Source organism: Ascaphus truei, chromosome 15 (assembly GCF_040206685.1).
Source record: "Ascaphus truei isolate aAscTru1 chromosome 15, aAscTru1.hap1, whole genome shotgun sequence".
In the NCBI taxonomy this organism is placed as follows: Eukaryota; Metazoa; Chordata; class Amphibia; order Anura; family Ascaphidae; genus Ascaphus; species Ascaphus truei.
Genome location: NC_134497.1, coordinates 54549164 through 54573025, shown reverse-complemented (window position 1 = coordinate 54573025; position 23862 = coordinate 54549164). Strand labels below are relative to the sequence as shown.

The 23862-nt window shown below is 43.5% G+C and overlaps 1 non-coding gene across 1 annotated transcript; it reads left to right on the top strand.

Moving 5' to 3' along the window:
• The first annotated feature begins 16757 nt into the window (after positions 1 to 16757).
• Positions 16758 to 16840, top strand: TRNAL-UAA (transfer RNA leucine (anticodon UAA)). Its single transcript has one exon. It is a non-coding gene; the product is annotated as a tRNA-Leu (tRNA).
• The last annotated feature ends 7022 nt before the right edge of the window (positions 16841 to 23862 follow it).

Genomic DNA, 23862 nt, shown 5'->3' with positions numbered 1-23862 from the left:
TTGTTTAGTTTGAACTATTTCAAGTTCTGCCTGATCCAACCTTTTTTTAATAGTTGGTTCTAATAAAAGTAGATCGTTGTTATCCTTATACGGATCTAGCTGGATTTTCATCTCTAAAATCTGATCATCCAATTCGGTCAGGGTCTTTCTTCGCTGATGTACCAATAGTTTCATGAAAGCAAATGAGCACTGATCAAGTATCTCATTCCACTCTTTCATGAAAGTATCATTATGTGCATCTGCAGTGGGTTTTTTGCGAACTCTAAGGCCCCTTGGAATGCGGTGGTTCTCCAAATACTTGCTCAGTGTGGTAGCTTCCCACCATTGTTTGCTTTCTAGCATAAGGGTTTTCTCCAACCGAGCAAGTATTGGATGAAAATACTCTGCCGCATTTTCAACAAATTGAACAGAATTGGGATCACTAAAAATGTGGTCAACATTGACACTTCTACGAGATCTCAGATGAAATAAAGAACTCATAGCAAATTAGTATCTTGGCATACAAATAAAAAACAATAATATGTGAAGCAGCAAACCCAAATTGTACAAAACACAAACTAACGAAAAAAAGACGGTGCAAAACAGCGCTAAAAAATAATATAAATGATAACAATACTTGAAATAAATATTGCAGGCAGCCTGGCAAATACTGACTGTATAGTCAGAAAATGAACCACAGAGAAAAGAAAGAATTTCCGGTGCCAAATCAGTCCTTTAAATAATAATAACCAAACCGTCTCTTGAAAAGTCCCAAAAGTGTCCTTGAACAAACAGGCAGTGAAGGGGTCAACGAACGGCTCACACCAAATGATAGTTCAATATGTAAGAAAGAAAAGAAAACAAACAGATAATGGAGCAGTACGCCAAAAAAGTTGACATTAAAACATTAAAAACTCACACATGACAAACATAACACACAATGACAGACAGATACTAGCAAGGCTATAATCCTAACAAAAAACTATTTATTAACATTGAAATACTGGGTCCGGAGAATACAGCACTTATGTCCAGAGGGGTAAAATTGAAACCCTACTTACAGGACAGTAGATGGTAAAAGCAGTGAAGCTGAAGATCGCTCAGTTGCTCCTCTCTGATGATAACTGGAGCTCCTTTAGGGATTGCCTCGTGTGGGGGATGGATGTTGGGTCGCACGAAAACCGGAACTTCCGGGTGGATGTGACGTCACACGCCGTGGTGTTACCGAAATCACTGCACCTCTTCCTCTCCTTTCCCCCCACAGCCTGCACAACTGCTGCCAATATCCTCCACAACCAAACAGACAGCTAGGACAGTAGATGGTAAAAGCAGTGAAGCTGAAGATCGCTCAGGTGCTCCTCTCTGATGATAACTGGAGCTCCTTTAGGGATTGCCTCGTGTGGGGGATGGATGTTTGGTCGCACGAAAACCGGAACTTCCGGATGGATGTGACGTCACACGCCGCGGTGTTACCGAAATCACTGCTCCTCTTCCTCTCCTTGCCCCCCACAGCCTGCACAACTGCTGCCAATTTCCTCCACAACCAAACAGACAGCTCTAAAAACAGAATAATCTCCCAACGACGTTTCATGCACATGCGTGCACTTCCTCAGGGGGTGTGACTTGCCCTGACAACCAGCAGTTTATATGCACGGCATGGGTGGTTCTAATTGGCTAATTAGATGACACAGTGTTAGTTTAACCCATCAATTGCCATGGTCAGAGCTAGACAACATCAAAGCTTGCTAAACATACATTACACAACATTAAACAGCACATAAAAACATAAAAACATTAAAACATTTAAAATTGAATCTTAAAATAATAAATAGTGGGGCTGACAGAAAATGAACATAATATATCATATTATAAAAAGGCTTTTAATTCGAAGTCTATGTTCAGCCCTCTAGGGGATGATGTTTTTAGTTCGTAAATCCAGTATGCTTCACGCATACTTGCTTGTCTTAATCTACTCCCACATCTTAGACTGGGCTGAACCACTTCAATGGCCTGGCAGCGCAAACCTTTAGGATTTTTATTATGGCACAAAAGAAAATGATGGGAGACACTATGTGTAACCAATCCTTTCTTGATGTTATAAACATGCTCATAGATGCGTCTCTGGAAGGTTCTCCCAGTTCTGCCAATATACTGCAAGCCACAAGGGCATTGAAGCAAGTATATTACAAAGGTGGAATGGCAATTAATAAATGTCTTAATGGGATAGCTTCCAGAGGTTACATTAGATGTAAAATGTTTAGCATTCATACTGTAGGAGCAAGCCACACATTTCGCACAAGTGAAAAATCCTTTTGGACCCCCTATCTGTTTCTGTTGCTTAACTGGACAACTTGGGGCTAATTTAGATTTTAAATTATTAGCCTTAGAGATTTTAATTCGGGGTTTTTCTGGGAGAATGTCCACCAATATATCATCTTTTAACAAGATGGGCCAATATTTGTTTATAATCTGTTTTATTTTAGGGGCCATCTCGTTATACTGGGTAATTAAAGCAACTTTATTATTACTTTTTTCTGTTGTGTCTTTTTTCTTATTATTATATTTGAGTAAAGTATCTCTTTCTATTTTAGTAACTTGTTCAAATGCCTCATCTAAGAGACTCTCTGGACACTTTCTCTCAAGGAATTTACTTTTTAGGTCTTTTTAAAAGTCTCATCCTCAGAGCAGTTGCGCTTAAGGTGCACTAACTGGCCCTTAAGGATATTATGCAGCCATTGTGGGTTGTGCTGACTATCTGCACGTACATAATTATTAGCTTGTACTGGCTTGAAAAAAGTACTGGTTTGAAGTGTATTCTGATTAATATAAATGTGTAAATCTAAAAAATCAATGTGCTCAGTGCTGTGATTGCAAGTAAATTTAAGGTTGTGATGATTACAATTTAAATAAGTGCAAAAGGCATCCAGTGAGGCTTGACTGCCTGACCAAACAAAAAACACATCACCAATGTAGCGCCGCCAGAGCACCAGGCCCGCCCCTAGAGGACAGTTGTTCCAAATAAATTCCTCCTCCCAGCTGTCCATAAACAGATTGGCATAACTAGAAGCAAACCTCATGCCCATAGCGGTGCCACATTTCTGAATGTAATAACGTGAATTAAAGGTGAAATAATTGTGAGTCAAAATAAACCAAATACTATCCACCAAAAAACTCCTTTTAATCGAAGAATAATTATTTCTATTTTCCAATATACGAGACACGGCTTGGCAGCCTAGTTTGTGATCAATCACAGTATATAAAGATGTAACGTCAGCCGTAGCCAATATATAACAAGGCTGCCATTCCAGATCTTTCAAAATTTGTAATATATGTGTCTTGTCTCGCAAATAGGATTTAACACCAGTGACTATAGGTTGTAAGTGATGATGAATAAATTGGGAAAGATTAGAAGTGAGTGAAGAAACACCAGAAATAATAGGTCTACCAGGGGGTGAAGTAAGACGTTTATGAATTTTGGGTATAAAATAAAACAAAGGAGTGTGAGGAAACTGAATAGACAAAAAGTCAAACTCATCCTGACATATAGCCCCACTATTCAAGCCAGTAGTCAGCAGATCCCCTAATTCTGTCTGAAAATGCACCAAAGGGTCACCTGCAAGGGGGAGGTATGTGGTCCTGTCTCCCAATAGACTCTTGTATATAATAGTCCTTGTCCATGACCACAATGCCTCCACCCTTATCTGCAGACTTGATGACAATAGAAGCATTACTTTCCAAACTCTGAACAGCCTCTTTCTCTTGAACATTAAAATTATCATGCCTAATTTTATATGTTCGACACGAATGCTCCAGATCCATATTAACCATCTCCACAAAGGAACTGTGAAAATTTAGGGTAAAAGGTTGATGGTTTCCTGAAGTTCCTATGTGGAGGATTTTCTATTCTACGAACCTCTCTAGGTGGATCTCTTTGGTTTGATATGGCATCCCTTGCAAAATATTTCTTTAGGGCTAATTTGCGGGCAAATTTAAGGACATCTATGAATAGATTAAAACTGTTAGGCCCGCAGACCGGAGCAAATGTTAGACCCTTACTCAATACCTTTTTTTCAATATTTGTCAGTGAATATATTCGGAAATTCTTTCTTTTTCTTTATTCGATTTCTACTAACACCTCCTCTTCTCCCTCTGACCCTGTCTTTCTTTTCTTGTAGTTGGGAGGAGGTCGGGGTTCTAATGGTAGTTTTACTATTTCTACTTCTGGGAATATGTGTTCTCTCTCATTCCTCCATTCTAAAAAAGAAAAATTGGGTTTAATAGCCGGTGTGGGGAGTGGAGTGTAGGAAATGCTCTCTGCATCGCTCTCGGACCCTATGTCGCACAGCAACGTGTATCTGTTGCTGACCGCAATGGGCACCGACTGAGGTAATACCAATGCATCATAGTGTTCCTTTGCTCTCTTTTGTTGCAAATAGAGATTCTTGTCATGCAAATGTAATTAAGCAGGTGCTAATGGTGTAGGAGCAAATATATTGCTATTGGTTTTTTTTGGGCCAGTCCTCATTTCTTTATGTATAAATTTGCTCCTAACAGCTCTAGAGTCCTTCATTCCTGCTGGTGGAGTGGAATTATTTTGTTCTACTGTTTTTGTATTACTTTCTTTAGATTTTTTAGCCCAATCTCTTAAACAGCCCGTATCATAGTCCTGTTTATCTCTAAAAAACTTTTGTTGTTTAGTTTGAACTATTTCAAGTTCTGCCTGATCCAACCTTTTTTTAATAGTTGGTTCTAATAAAAGTAGATCGTTGTTATCCTTATACGGATCTAGCTGGATTTTCATCTCTAAAATCTGATCATCCAATTCGGTCAGGGTCTTTCTTCGCTGATGTACCAATAGTTTCATGAAAGCAAATGAGCACTGATCAAGTATCTCATTCCACTCTTTCATGAAAGTATCATTATGTGCATCTGCAGTGGGTTTTTTGCGAACTCTAAGGCCCCTTGGAATGCGGTGGTTCTCCAAATACTTGCTCAGTGTGGTAGCTTCCCACCATTGTTTGCTTTCTAGCATAAGGGTTTTCTCCAACCGAGCAAGTATTGGATGAAAATACTCTGCCGCATTTTCAACAAATTGAACAGAATTGGGATCACTAAAAATGTGGTCAACATTGACACTTCTACGAGATCTCAGATGAAATAAAGAACTCATAGCAAATTAGTATCTTGGCATACAAATAAAAAACAATAATATGTGAAGCAGCAAACCCAAATTGTACAAAACACAAACTAACGAAAAAAAGACGGTGCAAAACAGCGCTAAAAAATAATATAAATGATAACAATACTTGAAATAACAAAAATGAGGCACAACTTTCAAGAAGACCTACAAATGGCTTCCTTTCCCCCCTCCCCCCTTTCATTCCCATTCCTTTCCCCCCTTCCTTTCCCCCTCCCCCCTTTCTTCCCCCCCTTCCTTCCCCCCATTCTTTCCCCTTCCCCCACCTCCTTCCCCCCTCACCCCTTCTTTCCCCCTTCCTTCCCCCCTCCCCCCTCCCCCCTTCCTTCCCCCCTTACCTTCCCCCCCTCCCCCCCTTCTTTCCCCCCCTTTCCTTCCCCCATCCCCCCTTCCTTCCCCCCTTCCTTCCCCCACCTTTCCTTCTGCCCCTCCTCCCCCTTCCTTCCCCTCCTCCCCCCTTCCTTCCCCCCTCCCCCTTCCTTTCTCCCCTCCTCCTTTCCTTTCCCCTTCCCCCCTTCTTTCCCCCCTCCCCCTTCCTTCCCCCCCTGCCACCCCTTCCTTCCCCCTCCCCCTTCCTTCCCCCTCCCACATTCCTTCCCCCCTTCCCCCCTTCCTTCCCCCCCTTCCCCCTTCCTTCCCCCATTCCTTCCCCCCCTTCCTTCCCCCCCTCTCCCCCTTCCTTCCACCCTCTCCCACTTCCATCCCCCCCTCTCCCCCTTCCTCCCCCCCCTATCTCACTTCCTTCCCCCCCTTCCTCCCTCCCAACGAGGACAGTAGATTTTATTAAGATCCCCCCCGGAGGGGATAGTTGAGGGGAGGAGATGATGTACACAGAAACTGCGGGAATGTGTATAAAATGGATGTAAACTGTTTACTTGTATATAACCTCCTCTGCTGACATAGCGAAAGTAATAAATGTATCTGCTGCAGACTGAGATAAAGGACAATGGGTTTCTCCTCCCCCCTCCCCCCAATCACTTTCCCACCCCCCCTCCATCCCTTTCCCACCACCCCCCTCCATCCCTTTCCCACCCCCCCTCCTTCCCTTTCCCACCCCTCCCTCCATCCCTTTCCCCCCCCCCCCTACCTCCTCTCTCCTCCTCCCTAAACGACGAGGATAGTAGGTTTTATTAAGATCCCCCCCGGAGGGCATAGTTGAGGGGAGGGGATGATGTACACAGAAGCTGCGGGAATGAATATAAAATGGAAGTAAACTGCTTACTTGTAAATAACCTTCTCTGCTGATATAGCAAAAGTATTAAGTGAATCTGTTGAAGGCTGATATAAATGAAAACGGGTTTCTCTTCCCCCTTCCCTCCTCCCCACTCACCCCCTCCCTACTCCCCCACGTGTCCACAGAATACTAACGTACATAAAAGTATTAATAAAAACAAAATGTATGATATTACTATTTGCAAGGTATACTGTGAATGCCCTAGGAATTTCATAATAACCCCCTGAAACCCCCTCCCCGATGTCTCCACCCCCCCTCACACTTCCCTGCCCAAACTTCCCCACCCCCTGGCTTTCCTACGCCCCCCCATCCGACCCCTTTCCCCCCCGCGGCTTTGGCCTGCCTCCCCCCTCCCCCTATGCCCCAATGTCCTGCCAAATCCCTATAAGGTTTAGGATTCAAGAATTAAAAATACTCTCTCCAAGAAAGCTTAAATGGTTTTATTCACTTTATAAATCTGCAGGGGGTCAGGGACGTCTCTCTTGACCCACACCTGTGCGGACCACCTAGGAATCTCTCACATGGGCAATAGGCCAAACACCTCCTCACTAGAGTGACGGAGGATACCAACACTGGGTTTGTAAGGAACCCATTTTCATTCTGCTCCACATCTTTCCCCTCCCCCCACTTGCACCCAGCCTCCTCCCTCCCTCTCCCCTCCCCCCCAGGTATCCATATCTACCACTAGCGGGACTCTAAAAACAAGGAATGGAAACCCCGGCATACAAAGAGAACTACGACAATCGAGCCTCCACCCTGGGAAAGTGGATAAGCCCATACGTACTCACAAACATAGACATACATGGCTTCCCTAGATTCAATAAAATTAATATCTATGAATGTCAAGGGGCTCAACTCACACAGGAAAAGGAAACTAGCCCCTCAGGAGCTGAAAAAAACCAAGGGGGATATACTTTTCCTCCAAGAAACACACTTTAATTCAAATACCACCCCAAACTCATTCAAACATCTATATCCCCAAGCATATTATGCTTCCTACTCCGTGAAAAAAAGAGGAGTAGCTATCCTATTCAAACATAATACTCCCTTTATAATGGAAAAAATAGTCAAAGACCCGGGAGGCAGGTTCCTTGTGATTCAGGGTTCCCTCTCAGGATCTCCTGTAACCCTATGTAACATGTATGCTCCGAATGACCAACAAACTGAATTTTTGACAGAGGTCCTGGAGTCTTTGGACCTGCTATCCCTCTCCTCACTGATTGTAGCAGGAGATTTTAATATGTCAAGTATCCCGGAAGTGGATAAATCAGACCCCTCGGAGTCTGGACACTCCAGAACTACTCTCAAAAAAGCGAAGGAGTTTAAAGAAATAATGCAAAGCTTCTCCCTGTTAGACATATGGAGAGCCAAGCACCCAGGTCAGCGGGACTATACGTTTTTCTCGGCCCCTCATCAGTCCTATTCAAGGATTGACTATTTCTTGGGTACCAAAAATATTCTCCAGGCATCCGCCCAGTCTAACATAGGATCTATATTCTGGTCGGACCATGCCCCTTTCGAATTAGCGCTCTCCCTGCCCTTTAGCAAAAACAGTAAATATCCCTGGAAATTAAACGACTCTGTTAAATTCGCAAGAAACAGAGAGCGTAATTAATCAAAAACTCAAAGAATATTTTCGACTAAACAAAGGCTCAGTGTCCTCCCCGACAATGCTCTGGGAGGCACACAAGGCCTCAATTAGAGGGGACCTTATTTCTATCGCAGCATATAAAAATAAATAAAAAATAAAACAATATAAAGTGGCAGAGGACAATTTGGCCAATATCGAACAAAGCACAAACAGAACCCCTCAAAAAAACTATATAAATTATTAGAAAGAGCTCGAATGGAGCTCAAAAAAATACAACTAGAAGAGGTAGAGAGAGCACTAAGGTGGACAAACCAACGGTTCTACGATAAGGGCAATAAAAATACAAATTAAATGTCCCTGGCGCTGTGACTAAGTCCAAGATACCGTGAACCAATAAGGCAGTCTCTAGTGCAGGCTTCCTTGAGTGGATTGATGGTCTTGACAATTGGGTTCCAGACGGAGAGGGTGTCCTATAGGTGATGATCCACTGCTTCTGAAATCACAAGAAAACAGGGCACGCCGATTGCGTAGTGTGTTTTACCAATCTCCCTATCTAGAGCCACAGAATCCTACTTACAGGATAAAGGCTTTGGAATTCAGTGGAGAGAATCTGTAACCCGTTTCCCGTCTCCTCAGAACTTCTCACGGACCCCTTGTGGTCTGGTCTGTGGAGTCCCCCTCAATCGGCAATGGCGTGGATACCGATGTTCATACACAAGTTGTACTCCAACGCTCCCACAGAAAGAGGGGGGGGGGGAAATTAACCAAAACTAGTGTGATACCGTTTGGAAAATTTAATGACAGTTAAAAAAGGGGGATAAAATCACACTTACATAAATGGGGGATGACAATTACCGCACATGGATGCCGTCCGCAACCTGAGCAGCTCCTAGATCGATGGAGGGGAGGATCGCCGCGTGCTACACTCGATACCAGAACTTCGGGTGACGTCAGCGGTACAGCAAAAAGAACTCTCCTTGCATCAGGAACTAAGGATGCCTGGACAGTCCAAATCACTATGCTCCTCCTCCCTATGCGTTTCATGACTCGTGGTCACTTCCTCAGGGGATAATGGAGCTTAGTGGTCAGGATACTTAAAAGCAGACCCAAAGTGGAAAGACCTTCCTACAAGGGGAGGGGCTAAGTATTGGGACTGGACCATACATGCATCCGCAATTAAAATGATTAATAAGCAAATGGGGTCAATGTCTTGGTATAACATCCACAATCACCTAGATGCCATGGATTGCATATAAATAATAAAAACAATAAGTATAAAATCTCTAAGTTAGAACATAGCCAATTAATATGTACATTCACATAATAACCATCAGTGTACATGACTTCAAAAAATAAATAATATACATTGGATAATACAGAGAATGCTCTAAAAAAAGAGATCTAAAAAATGACGATGCAGAATACATATATAACTAAAAGGAACTGAACACTAAGAATGTATCTGGCATGACCCGAATATAGATGCCAGCTGGCCAAAACAATGACATATAGTTAGGAATCTCGCAGAAAGGCTGCTAAGTCGAAATCGATATTAAGGCCATGGGGGGACAGAGTTTGAGCACATAAATCCAGTAACTCTCTCGTTTGGATACCAAGTTAAGCCTGTCTCCCCCACGCCAACTACCTTTAGGATTATCTATTCCTATACATAACAAGCCCTCCGGGTTCTGGCCATGGTGTAATTTGAAATGATTGGAGACACTGTGAGTCTCGAGGCCCCTCTTGATATTATAGACGTGTTCCGCGAACTGTCTTTTGAGGGGTCTCCCTGTCCGGCCTACATATTGCAGGCCGCATGGACATTCTAATAAATACACACACAAATTGGTCCTACAATTAATAAAAGTTAATAAAAGTTCTAATGTCAAAATTTACTCCTGTTACATTGGATTAAAAAGTTTTGGTCTTAACGCTATGTTTACATCCAATGCAATTGGAACAAGTATAGTAGCCTTTTAGATTGTTTAGCCATGTTACATGGCAGTCTCTGAGACCATCAATGGGACAGCTTGGAGCTAGGGAGGACTTAAAATTTCTGGCCCTTCTGTAAACAATTTTGGGTTTGTTGGGAAGAATCATTTTGAGTGCCGGGTCTCTTTGAAGAATGCCCCAATGTTTGTTGAGGGTCTTAGATATAACCGGGGCCAGACCACTATATTGAGTGATAAAACAAGGGAACTGATCCTGTATTTTAGATGTAGTGGCTTTTTTTGAAACCTTTTTACAAATTAAAGAGGCTCTATCGATATTAAAAAGACGGTTCGCGGAACACGGAACTGAGAGTGCCTATAGACCCGCTGACATTCCTGTTAGCAAAACCAATAGAGGAACTTCAATCCCCAGTAAGCAAACTTATATCATTTATATTAACGGCGGCTCGATGATCCATAGCAGCTGCATGGAAAAACATACACCGCCCATCTAGACGTACAGTCATATTAAGGGTTAACTACGTTAAACTAATGGAAAAACTATCAGCCCAATTAAACCACACCCTTGACAAATTTGATAAGATATGGGAACCCTGGTCCCTAGACTAAAACAACCACAATACTGAAAGGAAACACTCCTTCCATAAACTTAGGAACCCCATGTAGACAGACCTAAACCCCCTCCCCCTCTCCCCCCCATCCATCCCCCCCTCTTTGTCTTCCCCTCTTCCTTCTCTCGCTACCTTTTCTCAAGATCTACCTATTTCATAGGTACATAAGCACGACTCACATGATTGAATTACAAAATCGATATGGTACTCGCTTTGTTCTAGAAATGCTGTATTTTATTTTATATTAAAAATCCACAAATGCTTAGTTGAACAACAGTCTTGTGATACGTAAGTCAATGTTTAAAGAGATGTTACTGTATTGTGAAAACAATAAAAAAGATTGAAACAAAAAAAAATTCACTGCACTTTTCAATTTGTTTGTATCTGCTTGGCAAAGCAATCTTTACTTACTGGAATATGTGGCACACTAAAGAAGAAAACACTCTGAATTATTCAAACATTTCCCAAGTTATACATTTTAGGGTGCTGCTGGCTGTAAAACATTTAATAAAGGACTCCATTTCAATAAATGCATTGTCTTCTATTGATAAGTATCTCTATGCTGCAACATAGTGCTAAGAGGTCATTTGTGTGCAATACTTTGCACAACATAAAATAGTGGTGAAACGGTTTACCCCTACAGAAATAACTTAAGGTGACAAGGATAATGATAATAGACATGAGAAGCCCAAACATTTGGAGATTACCAAACTATTTAGCAAAAAGTGATAAATTCGGGGAATTCCTACAAAATAAGTTGAGCGATTTTGAAATTGATAATGAAGCCCACAAACCGATCCAATATTGTTTTGGGAAGCCTCTAAAGCAGTCATGAGGGGCCAAGTTATCTCATACGTCAGCAGGTTCAAGAGGGAGGCCAACAATGGCTTCAATCTGGAAAGTAAGGAGATAGGGCAAGCTTATAAAATGCTTAAGACAAAGGACTCCCAAATTAATAGAGAAAGCTACTGGCAGAAGAAAGCGGCATGTGAAATGTGGATAGAAAAACAAGAAATCAGGAAAAACACAATCAGAGAGACCACATTCTTTAATCACGGGAACAAATCTGGTAGTCTCTTGGGGAACCTCATGAGAGGGTATAATAACATAAAACCTATTGTGCAAATAAAATATTTAAAGGGAGCAATAACTAAGACGCAGAAAAAATAAGCTTCATTTTTAAAAAATATTATGAAAAACTATACGAGAAGGGATCTATCAATATAGCTAATAGAAAAAGGTTCTTCGAGAAACTTACAATCCCAAAAATCAATGCAGACCAACTAGCGAGCATCAATGCCCCCATTACACCCAAAGAACTTGAAGACACAATATGTAATTTGAAGACTTTTAAGGCCCCAGGACCGGACGGTCTGTCATAAGAGTACTATAAAATACACAAGGAAGAAATAAATAATCCACTGAAAACAACATTCCAGTTAATCCTAGAAGGGAAAGGCGCCCTACCTTCAAGTGAAATGGCCCATATAAAAATTATTCATAAACCCGGGAAAGACCCCCTTTTGCCACAGTCATATACTGTCCCGGCCAGCTTTATTCTAAAGCTTGCCGGGATAAATGCGGTGCTTTTCTCCGATTTGAACAGAGTTTTCCACAGTTTTTTGCACGGCGGCCGCTTCAAAAGATAAGCGCTAATGGCGCTTATCATTGAAAGCGCCCGAGGCATTGGAAACTGGCCGAAAAGAGCCACGTGCCGTCCGCGGGTTAAAAATTCCCGTGGTGGAAGCCGCTTTAGAATAAAACTGGCCGCCACTGTAGGTCAAAATCCCTGATAAACCTTGATAATAAGATATTTACAAAAATAATAGCAGATAGATTGTCAAAAATACTACCATCTATCATACACCCAGACCAATCGTTATTTATAAAGGGAAGATCAGGAGTTAAAAATATTAGAAATGTCATTTCGACTATCCTTTGGGCACAAAAGCTCAAGATAAAAAATGCTGCCGTGGTCGCTATAGACGCCGAGAAGGCGTTCGATAACATACTCTGGACGATGTCCACTTTGTGTTAGATAAGTTTGGTTTTAGTGGGAACATCACCTCGGTCTTGAAAACCCTATATAACAAACCAAAACCCAAGATTATATTGGCCCGCTGTATATCAGAATCCTTCTCGCTCCATAGAGGGATGAGACAAGGATGCCCGCTGTCCCTGCTGTTATTTAACCTAGCAATAGAATCGCTGGGACACTATTTGAGACAGATGACCGACTGACCGGAGCACATGCCTGTAATGATCTATGTTCTTCTTGCCCCAATTGTCCTCCAAATCTGCTCTTTTAATCTCTGACATCCAAGTTAGATCATTTTCCCTTTACTCCCTTTAAACCCTTTTCTTTTTTTCTGCCTCAGATCTGTTTCATACTGTACATTGAATGTGGTTAACAAAAAGTATTTCTCGTCATTGTTCAAAAACCCAATAGCAGCAACATTTTACAAAGATAATGTTGTTTAAACAATGTGTACAAACAAGTCATGTATTTCTCTTTATGAAAATGTTCTCAAGGTTATTTGGTTCATATTGGTCATCAATCATTAGTGTGTGTTACCCATATCCGCTCAAGAGCCATCTGTGTGACTGAATTCAGTGCTACCAGCTATGTAGTCATGGCTGAGTGGTTAAGGTGTTGGACTAGAAATCCATTGGTGGAATAGAAATCCATTGGGTTTCCCTGTGCAGGTTCAAATCCTGCTGACTACGTTGACTTTTTCAGTGGTTAAATGTTATTAAAAAATTCACTGCACTTTTCATTTTGTTTGTATCTGCTTGGCAATGCAATCTTTACTTACTGGAATATGTGGCACACTAAAGAAGAAAACACTCTGAATTAATCAAACATTTTCCAAGTTATACATTTTAGGGTGCTGCTGGCTGTAAAACATTTAATAAAGGACTCCATTTCAATAAATGCATTGTTTTCTATTGATAAGTATCTCTATGCTGCAACATAGTGCTAAGCAGTCATTTGTGTGCAATACTTTGCACAACATAAAAGAGAGGAGAAACGATTTACCCCTACAGAAAAACGTACGGTGACAGAGGATAATGAGCACTTTAGTGTGAGAGTGAGGGAATACTTCCACTTTATATTTACAGATAATATTTGACTTCTTCTTAATGACTGTGCTAAGTACTGCATGTATTGGGATGTGTACATTCTTTACAGTCTGCCAAAACTATATTGTTTAAATATAATGGGAATAATCAATGTTATAGTTCAACTGCTTATCACACTTCATCACAAATAGCTTTTTGTTATGAAAAAGCATTTTTAATGTTTTATTGTTATCATTCACAAAAGCTAAGCAGGGCTTTCTAAACCTGTTGAAGAAAAAAACAACTTAGCTTGAATTTTACTGAAAATGGTCATTAATATACTGTAATATTTGTAACTCCCTGAAGTTTACAGAAAATTAACAAATTAATTAAATGTAAACTTTATGGAATCTTTTGTGAAACTGAATGATTCTCATTAAGAACAAATGTACTTTCTGCTAGTACTGCTGCGGCCGAGTTTATTCGAGCATTTGCCCGTTCTCGGCCGCAGCAGTAACCTGGCGCGCGCCGGAGGGTGCCGGGCACGCGCCGAAGCAGCGGAGGAGCGCCCTCCGATCGGGGCTTTCTTCCTCCCGCTGCCGGGTCCGCCGGGTCCCCCGGTCCCCCACATCGCGGGACACCAGGGCTCCCTCGGGGAGCCCTGGACGCACGTGCAGGGGGCGCAGGCACCCGATGTCGCGTGACCGCGCATCGGTGACGCGCGGTACGCCGAGGGGATGCCACTAGCAAGCCGGGAAATCTCCCGGCTTGCGGAACTGGCCGCAGTGCAATAAAACGTGTCGCCAGTGTATATCTGCCATATAAATTATTATTGGTAATCATTCAAATCTTCACCTGAATGAATGAAATGATTATGAAAACAATCACTTCATTGCTTTTAATCACAGTTTAGCAAGAAGTACAAAAACTACATGTTCCTTTGTCCCTACACTATAATTAAGAGGGGTTTGTGTAAAAGACCAGACACTTGTTAATTCTTTATACTAAAGATAGTGTCATTTCCTATTGGTTTAGGAGATTTTGAAAAAATCAGGAAAAGCTTTCTATTTGTTTTCCATGTAAATAGAATTAACACCATGAAATGCATGTTACCAGTGGAACTTTTCTTCTGCTCCTTCTCTTTCTTCAATATTTTAATAAATGATTTTGACAAAACAAAATAATAAAAACAATGACTTTTTGGTGGAAACTACTTTGTCCTTGTTCTTCTTGCCCGATTGCCCTCCGACTCTGCTCTTCTAATCTCTGACATCCAAGTTAGATCATTTTCCCTTTACTCCTTTTACATAGTTACATACTTACATAGTAGATGAGGTTGAAAAAAGACGTACTTCCATCAAGTTTAACCTATGCTAAATTAGACAACAGATACTTTATCCTATATCTATACTTACTTATTGATCCAGAGGAAGGCAACAAAGAAAACCCAGAGTCATATAATCCAATGATATCTCATAAGGGAAAAAATAAATTCCTTCCTGACTTCAAGAATTGGCAATCGGATGAATCCTTTGATCAACATCCTTCCCAATTATACTTATTTTGTATATATACCTTTCCTATCTAAAAAGATGTCAACCTGTTTTTGAACAAATCTATTGTATCTGCCATCACAGTCTCCATGGGTAATGAATGCCACATTTTTACTAAGTGCAGTATTGGCGGATCCGCTCATCCCCAGTTTATTTCCAACTTTTTGCGATGGGGCAATTTGGAGGTAAATTTGCCATTCTAGAGCCCCGAACAGCAGCAAGAAGCTGATCGGGGCTCCTAGAATTGCACGAGCTTGAGAAACTGGCGATGCGCTGCGAAAAAAGGCTTCTCGCCAAACGTTTGGCGGATTTTTTTGTACGCCAAAAAAAAGGCGAATTTGATTATTTTCGCCAGGTTACCGCAGCTTACTGAATATCTAGAGGCACTTTTGGCGGAAATCTGGCAAGAACTGATTTATCGGAGCTCTCTGCATAGGCCCCTAAGTCAGAAGCTGGGACAAAGTTATGAAAATAGAAGGTGGCAGTCACGGTTGGGTATTCTACCTGAAAAGAGTACCAAGAATCCAGGGAGGATTTCCCAGTCAGGGTAAGCCTTTCAAAGAAGGCTCCCTGCACTTATTTGAGGCTACTTTTCGACCCCAGACCCCAAGTAAGTGTGTATTTCTTCTGTATATTTTATATTCATTGTTGTCAGCAATTTTCACTCAAATAAACCCCATTTTATTCCACTATCTTGTTTTGCCTATTGAATGATCCCTGAAAGGTATAAAAGGTGTTAAAAGTGCTGGTCTCCCGTGACATTTGGCTAGACAATAAGATATTAGTACTGGAATACATTGTATATTTGCATAACTTAGATTTATACAGGCAGCAATATTATGTCAAAGGAAAATATCATCTTTCTATCTATACGTAACTACTTCTTCAGTTACTGCTATGTACTGACCTTTGGTGGCTCTCTTAGTGGTTGTGGACAAAACACTGTATGTAGCTATACCCGCCCTTCTCATACAGGAAAATACATCCTGTATGTTTGATATATATATATATATATGTAAAGGAAGAGTAGGCTTGGAAATTGGAACTTATTAGTGCTTAGGGAAATCATAATTCTAGTGCAGTGTTATAACATTCAATCTATCTAAAAAGACTAACAATATGTATATTATTGCCTAGACTTTCACATTCAATGTCATACATTATTCATTGGAAGTCAACCATGGCCTTAAAAAATATCCCTACTTTATAAGATAACTCACCGTGAAATGCTCCATGAAGGAAAACTATCTATAATAATCAAGAAGATTAAAAAATGGGTTAGGAGGCGCAAATTGTAATAAATGTATAATGCACTTCCCCTGACTGAGTAGAAGAAAGCTAGACATTTTGACTCCATTTATGATATGGGATCACTCTTTTACAAAAAGTAAATATGTAAGCCTGTTCAGCATAATCTTGCTGCAAAAAAACTCTAGCATTTCCAGGAACAGGTGAAAAGGCTGCAGAAAGCACAGTCACTTAGCTATGTTGTTCTCATTCTTCATATATGACTTTTAAGGACATACAGTACATTGCTGAAGTCCATTTTATCCAGCTGACAACATATCTATGTCACCACCAGGATGGCCGAGTGGTTAAGGCGTTGGACTTAAGATCCAATGGACATATGTCTGCGTGGGTTCAAACCCCACTCCTGGTATTGATTTGTTTTGTCAATTAACAATATTGAATACCTCTTTCCTTGATATGTTTATTTTGTTGATACTTTATCCATAGTCCACATATTGATAGTTCATATTTGTCATCATTCAAAAGTGAGTGCTACCCATATCCGCTCAAGAGCCATCTGTTTGACAGAATTTGGTGTTATCAGCTATGTAGTCATGGCCGAGTGGTTAAGGTGATAGATTTGAAATTCATTAGGGTTTCCCTGTGCAAGTTCCAATCCTGCTAACTTCATTGTCCTTTTTCAGTGGTAAAGTGTTATTAAAAACTTCACTGCAGCTGGACTTCCCCTGACTAAGTAGAAGAAAGCTAGACATTTTGACTCCATTTATGATATGGGATCACTCTTTTACAAAAAGTAAATATGTAATCCTGTTCAGCATAATCTTGCTGCAAAAAAACTCTAGCATTTCCAGGAACAGGTGAAAAGGCTGCAGAAATCATAGTCACTAAGCTATGGTGTTCTCATTCTTCATATATGACTTTTTTTTTTTTTTTTTTTTTTTTTTTTCCAAACATTTTTATTAGGTATTGAAACATCACTTTACACGCATTGTCATATGTGCATAGCATAATACCATAACTGTTGTTTTTCCCTTTTTCCTTATAAGAGTGGGGGTAGAAAGACGAGAGGTGGGGGGGGGGAGAGGGGGTGGGAGGGGTCCCTGATTACCCACCCATAGGGGTGGCCGACCGTCCGGTCCTTCAGTGGACCCTGTGATTAGACTCCCGAAAGAGAGAAAAGAGTGGGAGAGAGTGGAGGGAAGGGGGGGGGGGGAGGAGGGAGGGGATTTCTAGGTTTCCCTTCCCCTGGAGTCGCCTCCTGTTACTTGGTCCCTGCGTTTCGTCCGGTTACTGGGCAAAGGAGGGGGCTGTTGTCTCTTACGGTCTAGTGGGTCAGCCAGGGCTCCCATATGCGGTTGAACCGCTCTGTTGAGTGGTTAAGGAATGCTGTCAGTTTTTCCATTAACATTACCTCATTTAATCTTTTTTTTACCATTTGTATATTGGGTGGGGAATTTTTCTTCCAGGAGAGTGCCACCGAGCACCGCGCTGCAGTCAGAATAAAGGAGATTAATTTCCATACTGGGTGGTCAATTTCCTCCATTGGCCTGCCCAGTATGAAGGTCAGTGGGTCCATAGGGATTGTGAGGTCAGTGACCATTTTAATTAGGTTTTGAATTGAGAGCCAATATATCTGAATTTTTGGGCAGTGCCACCATATGTGAGCCATGTCCCCCCTATGTCCACAGCCTCTCCAGCATAGATCGGATACCAGAGGGTAGATTTGCCGCAGTCTCACTGGTGTTAAGTACCAGTGAAACATTATCTTGTAGATGTTTTCTTTAATGCTGGTGCACACTGAGGTTCCTGATGCCGCTTCCCATATCTCCTCCCAGTCTTCGCTATCAATGTCTACATTTAACTCCGCTGCCCACTTGTGCATATAATCGTGTGTGTCAGGGCTTGCGTGTCTATCTAGTATCCCGTAGATTTGAGAGATTAGGCCTTTTTGGTGCTCGTTTTCCTGACACAATCTTTCAAATTGTGTTAAGGGAGGGAATTCTAGTGTGGGGGACAGCTTTTGTAGGAAATGTCTGATCTGAAGGAATTTAAATGTATCTAGGGTTGGGGCTTTAAATTTATTCCGCAGTTCTTGGAAAGTCAAAGGTTTCTTGTCACATACCAGATCATAGACTTTCTCAATTCCTACCCTCGCATACTGTTCAAACTGCTTGGTCTCACACCCTGGGAGGAATTCTGGGTTATTATATAGTGGGGTGAGTTGTGAGGCTGTGTTCGAGAGTTTAAATTTGTTCTTAGCTTTTTGCCAAATCTCCATTGTGTGGCCCATTGTCCTTAGTTCAAATTTGCTTAGCCCCTTTTCAGGTCTGCCCGTGGCCCATAGACTTGCTTGCAGAGAAGGCGCCCTGGCATACTGGGACTCAATCTTTAGCCAGCATAGCTGGTCTGGGTCCGAGTTCCACTCGACCACTGCTTTTAATTGGGCTGCCTGGTAGTATCGAGCGATATCCGGCACCCCCATGCCCCCCCCACTCTTTGGTGCTGTTAGTATTGATTTTGCGACTCTGGGTTTTTTACTGTGCCAAATAAATTTGAATATTCTGCTCTGGAGATCTTTCAATTCTGATCCAGGGACCCTGATCGGAAGTGTCTGAAAATAGTATAATAACCTTGGGAGTACATTCATCTTAACTGAGATCATCCTTCCGATCCAGGAAATTTGGTATTCCTCCCATTTATCCAAATCTTTTCTGATTTTGTCAAATAAGGGGGGGTAATTGCATTGATATAGGGAGCGGTAGTCCTTTGATACATTAACTCCCAAATATTTAATGTATGAAGGGCACCATCTGTAATTGAAATTTGATTTCAATAATTGGACCTCTGAGTCTTCGAGATTTAGATTCAGGGCTTCAGACTTGTCGCTATTAATTTTATAGCCCGATATCTCTCCGAAGTTGGATAACTCTTTTTGCAGGTTGGGTAGGGAGGTATGAGGGTGGGACAGCGTGAGAATGACATCGTCCGCAAACAACGAGATTTTGTAACTGGTGTCTCCTATAGCTATGCCTTGAATGCTTGCGTTGTCCCTTATTCTCGCCGCCAAAGGCTCTATTGTCAAGGCGAAGAGAAGAGGGGAAAGGGGGCAACCCTGTCTCGTGCCATTCCTTATCTCGAAGGCCTCTGCCGGAGCGCCCGGGAGTTTGACCGTCGCCGTGGGGCTGCGGTAGAGTGCCCTGACACCCTCCAGGTATGTGTCATTGAAGCCGAATTTTTTCATTGTGTTATCTAGAAAGAGCCAGTCAATTCTGTCGAACGCCTTCTCTGCATCAAGACTTAACAACACTGCTTTGGAACCTGAGATTCGGACATGTTCTATTATGTTTATAATTTTTCGTGTGTTGTCAGAGGCCTGACGGTTCTTAACAAATCCAACCTGGTCAATGTTGATCAGTCTGGGTAATATTGGGTTCAACCGATTGGCGAGGATCTTACTATACAGTTTTAGATCATTGTTTAGTAGCGATATAGGTCGGTAGCTTCCACAATGTTGTGGGTCTCTACCGTCCTTATGGATTATAGCTAAACTAGCATTGGTCATGGAGGGCGGGATTGGTGAGCCCTCCATGAAGGAATTGAATAGGTTGAGAAGGTGTGTTGACAGGAGCGGGAGGAACCGTTTGTAATAGGTATTGGAGAAGCCATCGGGACCAGGAGTTTTAGAGATCTTTGACGCTTTTACCGCTTCCGTGAGCTCTATTTTCGTTATTCTTGCGTTCAGTTTTTGTTGTTCTTCATCCGTGAGACTGGGGAGGTGACACTTAGAAAGGTAGTCATTGATAATTCTGGAATTTGTTTCCGGAGCTTTGTTGCCCTGGGTTTTTAGGTTATAGAGCTCTGTGTAAAATGCTGTAAACTCCTCTGCGATTTTCTTATCGCTATATAAAATTTCACCAGACCTACTCTTGATAGCTGTAATTTGAGATCTCTTTTGTACACCTCTTAATTTGTTAGCTAATAGTCTATCTGCTTTGTTCCCCTTATCATAATATTTTTGACTGGTCCATCGCAGTGACTTTTCTACATCTTCTATCTGTATTTGGTTGAGCTCCTCTCTGACGGATGTTAGTGTTTTATATATTTTTCTGGAGGGGTTAATTTTATGTTGGCGCTCTAGTTCTAGGATTTTATCCGTCAGGACTCTAATAGCCTTTGTTTTGTTTTTCTTCCTGTGGGACGCGATGGAAATAATGGCTCCTCTAATCGTTGCCTTATGGGCTTCCCACAGGATTGCTGGTGATGAGGCCGACTCTGTATTATGGGCAAAGTATTCTTTGAGTGCTGTTTTTATTTCTCTCTCAATTTCAGGGTAGTTTAATAGTGAGTCGTTAAGTTTCCAATTGAACGAGTTTGTCTTTATGAATGGGGTGTCAAGGGTAACTATGATTGGGGCATGGTCTGACCATGTGATGGGGCCTATATCTGAGCTTGTTGACGCTTCAAAAATGGTTTTAGTGGCGAAGAGATAGTCTATTCGAGAGTAGGTCTGGTGTGGAGGAGAGAAAAAAGTGTAATCTCTCTGGCCCCGATGTTGTGTTCTCCAAATATCCAACAAAGAGTACTCTCCTATGATTTCTTTGAATTTTTTCCCTATTCTTTGGGAGGCCTTTGCATGCGATCTATTTAATAGGCTTGACTTGTCCTCTAGTGGATTCAGGGCCATGTTAAAGTCCCCTCCTACTACCATTGAGGACAGGTAGGTCGGGTCAATCTTGTCCAGAAGAGCCCTCAGAAATTCTATCTGGTTCTCATTGGGTGTGTATACATTGACCAGCACGATAGGTGAACCTGCCAGTGACCCATAAACTATAAGAAATCTACCCTCTGGATCTGTGATTGTTTTAGTGTGATTGAATGGCGTTCCCTGACGGAATAAAATTGCCACTCCTCTCTTTTTGCTACCAAACGATGAGAAGTAGCCCGTAGGGAAAGCCTTGCTGAACAGTTTAGGCAGCTCGTGCGATGCGAAGTGGGTCTCCTGTAGAAATACAATGTCGCCTTTTAATCTTTTCATCTCTTGTAGAGCTAGCCTCCTTTTTTTATTGTTGTTTAGGCCTTTTACGTTTAGTGAGATTAAATTTATTGGAATTTGGCTAGCCATTAGTTTGAGATTTGATTCCTTCTAGAGCAACTCCCTTCCCACTAGGGAGAATTTTTCGGATCCTTTGTCGGACCATATTCCCTTCGCGTAATGAGGGGTTTATATTTGGGGGGACCTGAGTGGCGCTCCAGGGGGTTGGGGGGGGGGGAGGGAAGAATAGGGTAGAAGTCTGCCGGGACAGGGTCGGCAGGAGGAGATAGTGTGAAAAGAGGGCCAGTGGTAGCCCTCTAGCAGTAATACCGGTGATATAACCGGTGTTTGGGCTTAGGGCCCAATGGGAGGGATCCGTTGACTCCCGAACTGGGATGCAAGAGGGGGGGGGGCGCAGACTCTAGAAGATTTTATGGTTTGTACCCTTCCAGAGGTACCCTAGGAGGGGAGGCGTGGTCGCTTTTGTCGTGGGTGGTTAGGTAGGGTTTGTAGAAGGGTGTGGGATGGTGGAGGAGTATGAGAGGGGAAGAGACTAATTGGGTGGGAAGGGTAAGCGTGGAGAGGGAGGGAGGGAAGATGTGGGGAGGGGACGGTTAGGTATTGGGAGGAGGGAGGGGTAGGGAGTGAAGCAGAAGGGGGGTGTAGGGAGCTTTCCTTTATGTTTGCGTCGTGCATCTCTCATATATAGGGGGGGGGGAGGAAGGGGGTGGAGTATGTTCCAGGGTGTGTATCTTGTCCCTCGGTTAGCAAACATGCTCCTGAGTAGTGCACATACAGTGTACATTCTAGGTTCGGCAGTCTTGTATTCACCCGCCTTCTATCCGATAGAGGGTGTGTCCCTTGTCGGTAGGTTGGCTATGTGAACTAAGGGCTTTGGGCAGGGGGTGGAGGAAAGGGGGGAGGGAGAGAGAAGGGAGGAAAAAAAAAAAAAAAAAAAAAAAAAAAAAAAAAGGGGGGGGGGAAGGTGGGGTAGAGTGGCTAGCTAGGACAATACATTATCTCCATCTTTATGTATGTTTTCTCTGGTTACCATTAACCATTCTAATGGGTCATCAGACTATGGTGCGATTGTACTTTTCCCCGGCCTTATAGCTCTTCACACTTTTACACAGAAAAATAAATGGCAGTTTGGCGCCTTAATCTGGCGCTGAGGCGGTTTTTCGTGTTCATGACACAACAGGTCGGTTGGTAATAAAACATTTAAGTATTGCGGTAGGATTCCTCGATTCCCATTCTAGAAACCTCATGGAGGCACCGGGCTGTAATAGCCATCTATACAAGGACATGAGATCTAGATCTTTATTGTATATGCGAGGTTTAGAGGGGGGGGGAGGGGGAGGGGGGGGGAGAAGGGGGGGGAGAAGGGGGGGGGGGAAAGGGGACGGAGAGGGGAGAGGGGGGGGGGGGGGGAGGGGAGAGGGGAGAGGGGGGGGGAGAGGGGGGGGGGGAGGGGAGAGGGGAGAGGGGAGAGGGGGGGGGGGAGAGGGGGGGGAGAGGGGGGGGGGGAGAGGGGGGGGGAGAGGGGGGGGGGAGAGGGGGGGGGGAGGGGGGGGGGGAGAGGGGGGGGGAGAGGGGGGGGGGAGAGGGGGGGTGGAGGGGGGGAGAGGGGGGGGAGGGGAGGGGGAAGGCGGGGGGAGAGAGGGGGAGGGGAAGGCGGGGGGGAAGGCGGGGGGAGAGAGGGGGGGGAAAGGCGGGGGGAGAGAGGGGGGGGAAAGGCGGGGGGAGAGAGGGGGGGGAAGGCGGGGGGAGAGAGGGGGGGGAAGGCGGGGGGAGAGAGGGGGGGGGAAGGCGGGGGGAGAGAGGGGGGGGGAAGGCGGGGGGAGAGAGGGGGGGGGGAAGGAGCCATCTAACAATTCAAGGCCTGTTCATCACATTTTAAGTTAGCAATCAGACATGTATATTATTATTTCACATTATTGGGTTTCAGTGCAGACAGCGGTTTGAAACATTTAACATTTTCTCTCAGGTCCCCGGTGTATACTGCCTTGATATCCCGTTGGGGAGGGGGAGAGGGGGGGGAGGGGGAGAGGGAGAGGGAGAGGGGGGTAGAGGGAGAGGGGGGTAGAGGGAGGGGGGGGTAGAGGGAGGGGGGGGGGAGAGGGAGGGGGGGGAGAGGGAGGGGGGGTAGAGGGAGGGGGGGGGTAGAGGGAGGGGGGAAAGGGAGGAGGAGGGGAAGGAGGAGGGGGGGGGAAGGAGGAGGGGGGGGGGAAGGAGGAGGGGGGGTGGAAGGAGGAGGGGGGGGGAAGGAGGAGGGGGGGGAAGGAGGAGGGGGGGGAAGGAGGAGGGGGGGAAGGAGGAGGGGGGGGAAGGAGGAGGGGGGGGGAAGGGGAGGGGGGGAAGGGGAGGGGGGGAAGGGGAGGGGGGGAAGAAGGAGGAGG